At 48.0% G+C, this 5,214-nt stretch overlaps 1 long non-coding RNA gene across 1 annotated transcript; it reads left to right on the forward strand.

Annotated features, from left to right (window-relative positions):
* Positions 1–974: 974 nt before the first annotated feature.
* LOC119310454 lies at positions 975–1,650 on the forward strand. The gene is made up of 2 exons (XR_005150714.1): positions 975–1,352; positions 1,441–1,650. It is a non-coding gene; the product is annotated as an uncharacterized LOC119310454 (long non-coding RNA).
* Positions 1,651–5,214: the final 3,564 nt, after the last annotated feature.

A 5,214-nucleotide genomic window follows, 5' to 3' on the forward strand; every position in this document is an offset into this window, starting at 1 on the left:
AGAAGAGGACCACTGTATTGTCGGCAGAGCAAGCCAGAACTCACCTACCATGGCATCGGATTCCAGCATCGCGGTGTCTCATCATACGCAGCAACAACAACGCCTGAGTGCTGTCGCTTCGGCCGGAGAAATAGACGGAAGCGAGAATCACGCACAGCTTTAATCAGTGTCGTTTACGTAGCAATCAGTACTACAAAGTTTAGGCGGGAATCCAATCATCGAAACTTGTGGCAGGCAAAACAAGGAGCTGGGAAAAGCAGCGCCCGTGAAAATCTGCACCACCGGAATCAGCGCCGCACCGGAATCAGCGCCGTCTGCGCCGTTGTCGCGCGTGCAGCTGCAGGGTCGCCGCCTCCTGCAGTGGCGGCGTGGCCCACAGGCGGGGCCCGCGAGCATCACAAGTTGTCGGCCCGCGCCCGACAGCGGCAACAGAGGCCGCCTCGCTAGGTGGCGGCATGGCCCACCAGGCCTGGCCGTTCCGTCCCGGCTCGGCGCACTGTGCTAACACGGTTATTTCCCGCGCGGCCGCCTCCGGCGGTGGCGGCCGGGCCCGCCGCCTTGTCGCGTGGCGGCAGGTGCCACGTGTCGCCTGCCGCGCCTGCCGCCACCGCTGAGGGGGTCCTTTTTGTCAATGTTTTTGACATGTGGTCTTTTTTGGCAATTCTGTTGGCCAGAGGGTCCTTTTGGATAAAAAATCCAGTGCCGATGCGTATAAAAAGACTTACCTTGGCTTTGATCGCCGGAGTGATGGCCAAAACCTAGCTCCTCGGCTGTGTGGCGGCGGGGAGGATGAGCCTGTGTGGCGGCGGGGAGGAAGAGGCGAGGAGGGGAACAGTGGGCGCGTGAAGCTGAGCTGTGCTGGTTGGACTGGAACCCGGGGGATGGGGCCTTGTGCCTCATGGGAATGGGAGCGAGCAAATATATAAAATATTGGGGACATCACTAACATGTGGACCTAGCAGGGATGGCCGATCTTTTTCTCTTTGACCCTATTTCCCGATTTTGACCAAGCCTCGCCGGCGACGGCGACGGCGACCCCTCGGCCAGCGCTCTGCCTGGTCCCCAATTCGACCTCTCGAAGGAGACTGTGGTATTATCCTTTATCCACTCCTTTTGAGGGTATCCCCGCTGCTCCCGGCAACGCGCCACCGCGGGGCTTCCTCATCCGCGGCCAGAAACGGCGAGCCCCGGCGGTCTTCTCCAAGTCTTCGGAAACCATGACAGCTGTGTGGCTCCTGCATCCTTCCGGTGGCTCGATGTGCGCAACTCCTGCCCCACCTGCCAGTGCGCGGCACGGGAGGCGCCGGTAGGGATCGGTGTCGGCGGCCAGGACTGGCGACGGCGACGAGGAGGTTGTTGAGTAGTGCCGGCTTACACGAATGCGTGGGTCCTTCGTTCAGGTTGATGCACTAACTTACTGATTACGCATATTTTTTTCAGCTTTGGTGTGACACCGAGGGGGATTTCGCAGTGGCAGTTTGTTCGATCTCTGAGGGTTGCCATTTGTTGGAGTTGAATTCTCAGTCAAGAAATCTCTTCCATTATATGATGTCTCTCATGATCAATGATTTATACTATTTCGATTCCAAGTTTTCCTTGTGGTTTTCTGAATGGATTTAACAGCTTCCATCAATATTCTTATGTTGTCAATATCTTTTACTCCCAGCACTGTATTATTCAATTTGTTAGTTTGTGGTAAGTGAATCAGCCGCCTAAAATTCTGCCTCTAGAGTCCTTACATTGAATCTTCAGTCTTCACAGTATATTCAAAAAAGGACCGTGGCAGCTCTTCTATTTTCTCCTTTCCAAGCTTGGCCTCGTCAAGAGAAATGCGTGGTCTTAAAACTTCATCTTGAAGGGTTAATTTTTTTTTTGAAATTCACTTCTCACTTTATTAAACTAATGAAAGGATCTCATCTGAAACAATACTTAGAATACAATCAGGGGGAACAAGGTCCCAAAACATCGAAACCATATTACTTATTCCTAGTTTAGCCAGCCCATGGGCAGCTCTATTCGCTGTTCTCCTCACCCAGGTGATCTTGCACTCAGCAAGCGAACTGCACATTGATTTCACTTCCTCTACAATTTGACCCATAGCTGATAAATTCCGCTTCTTTTCGTTTAGCATCCCAACAACAGTCTGGCAGTCCATTTCAAGGTGCAACTTCTGCACTCCCTTCTGAACAGCTTCCTGAACTGCTCGTCTGCATGCAAGCAGTTCAGCCACCTCCGCGCTGCATGTATCCGGGAAAAACACCGACGTTGCACCTCTGAAAACTCCATGTTCATCTATAAAGATCACACCCCCTCCACCTCCCATCCCTGACCGCACCATAGCTCCATCTACATTGGCCTTCAGCCAACCATGCTCCGGGGGTTTCCAAGTATCCTTCAGCTGGCTACTTGCAACTGAACCATGGCCACCCATTACTCTTTGCCACTCCTCTAGTCACATGACCACCGCTTTTGCAATCTGCTCCGGCTCCTCAATCTTCTTTCCTTCGCGTGTTTCATTCCGTGCTAACCATAGTGCGTAGATGCCCTGGATCATCATTGACTTTTCCTCGTCCGACGCCTCTGACAGCCACTGTAACATCCACTTCGCGAGCGAACTCTGGGTGCTCATAGATACAGGTGGGATTGCCACCCTTACACCCAATGCCGAGCCCAGCTCCTTCCAAAACATTGCCGAATGATAACAGGCCCAAAACCGATGATATAGCGTTTCTTCTCTCCCACATGCAAGGCAAAAAACGCCCGCCTTGATATGTCGCCGTAGAAGTTCCGAGCCCACCGCCAGGCCATTCTTGATCAATCTCCAAACATGGATCAGCGCTTTCCCAGGAGCTTTGGATCCCCACAGAGAGAGCCAACCTTGGTGGGTCGTGGTGGATGACGAAGAGCCTGGCTGTCCAACTCTTGCCCTTTTCTTCTCCATACATAGATGATATGCATGCTTTACAGTAAATTCACCATTTTTTGTAAAGTTCCAAGCAGGGAAATCTACAGAGCCCTGTCCACCCACACAAATTTGAAGAATATCCTGGATATCATCTGGGGAAAACATGGTCACCAATTTAGCTTTATCCCATGCATCACCCTCCTCATTCAATAAATCGCTAACACGTGTCATACCTTGCACATATACCTGGCCCAGTGGCCGAAGGTATCCTTTGCGCGGTATCCAGTTATCATGATGAATTCAGATAGATGAGCCATCACCTACTCTCCAAACTAAACCATCAAGTAGCAAATCTCGTCCATACAAGATACTTCTGAAAGTGAATGAGGCACCATTCGGACAGGTTGCACTAAGTATAGAACCATCGGCAAAATATCTAGCCTTGAGTACCCTTGAGCAGAGAGAGGAGGGGACTTGTAGGATCCTCCACGCCTGCTTTGCAAGCAAAGCTTGATTAAATGCCTCCATGTCATGAAAGCCCATACCTCCATCTTGCTTGCTAACACACATTTTCTTCCATGCAATCCAATGAACCTTTTTTTTCACCATTTGCTTCACCCCACCAAAAGTTTGAAGAGATAGATGTCAGATTCCCGCACATTTTCTTGGTGAGTTGGAAGCAACTCATGGTAAAGTTGGGGTTGATTGGAGCCGTGACTTGACCAGCACCTCCCTGGCCTTTTTAGACAAACCTTGCCCTTTCCATCCTGTAACCTTTCCTTTAGCACTTTCTCGAACGTATTTAAACGTCCCATCTTTGGCTTTTCCCACCACCGTTGGTAGGCCCAAATATTTTTCACTTAACGCTTCGGATTAGATACCAATGACCTCCTTCAATTGTTCCTTTTTCTCATTGGTACTACCCTTCTCAAAGTAAATAGAAGATTTTTGCATATTTACTTTCTGTCCAGAGGCCACTTCATAGTCATGCAGGATGGATTTGAGCACTTGAAAGTTGCTCTCAGAGCCTTCTAGAAACACAATACTATCGTCCGCAAAAAGCAGATGGGTTACTATGGGGCCAGTGCTCCCAAAAGATATCCCTTTTATGTCGCCAAGCCGTTGTGCGTTTTTGATCAATGCAGAGAAACCTTCCACACAAAACAAAAATAAGTATGGTGACAAAGGGTCACCCTGCCTGAGGCCTCTAGAGGGTAAAAAGGTGTGCGATATCCCACCATTGAGCTTCACTGAAAACCTCGCGGACGTCACACATCTCATGATCATTTGTACCCACTCTGCCGCAAAACCGAACCTCTCCATCATCCTCTCCAAAAAGATCTTGAAGGGTTAATTGGTAGATCATCTTGGAAGCTTGTCGACGGTCTTGGAAAAGGAAACAGTTTTAATCAAAAAAGGAGGTCATTCCCCGTCAAAAAAAGAAAGAAAGAAAGAAAGGAGGTCATTCCACATAGACAATAATCTCATGTCAACACATATATGGAAGGTTAATCTCAAATTCACACCATGCCAAGCCTGGGCAGAACTACAAGAGAAATATGTTGCTGATAACAGATATAATATAACTCCCAAATCTGGTTTTCAAAGAGCAATCACTAATCCACTGATCATGCCAAAAGCTATTAGATTTTCCATCACCAACATGCCAGCAATAAAAATGTCTAGATGCTGAGCTGATATGACCCAGGTCTATCCTTTCCAGAAAGGGGAACCAAAATTATTCTTGGCCCATAAAATGTTTTGCCTATTGGTATCAAATTTATAATCTAAAACTTTTTCCAAATCTTATCACCACCAGTAAGGATGGAGATCTCACAAATGCTATCTCACAGTGCTTTCCTTCAAGTCTTGTCTAAAAGTAAATGTGTCCTTTATTTGTGTACCCTGTGCTGCTGGAATATATTCTCCAGTTCTGAGAGCAAAGATAGTTCTTTTGATGTAGGGTATTTCTGAAGCAAATTACGTTTTCTGTACAAAACTCCACTGGCTTTCTTTCTAATTGCACCAATTATTCCTGCTCTGGCTGTGTTGAACAGTCATGTAGTTACGGCTTATGCTTCTTTAGATCAACTGTCAGGGGTATGAAATAATTGCATTCGTCAGGAACACTATCAATTGTAGTCTCTAGAGAATTTGGCCTTCTTAAAGCCTTTGAAATTGACCCCTCCCCCCTTTGTTCTTCTGATGATCTTCTTTGTTTGTGCAACAACATTTGCTTGACAAACTGTGCCTTTTGTATTGAGTGAAATCCATCATGTCCCCTCAAAGAAAAAAAAGAAGTCAGTGAA

The sequence above is a fragment of the Triticum dicoccoides genome, chromosome 1A (assembly GCF_002162155.2).
Source record: "Triticum dicoccoides isolate Atlit2015 ecotype Zavitan chromosome 1A, WEW_v2.0, whole genome shotgun sequence".
Taxonomy (NCBI): domain Eukaryota; kingdom Viridiplantae; phylum Streptophyta; class Magnoliopsida; order Poales; family Poaceae; genus Triticum; species Triticum dicoccoides.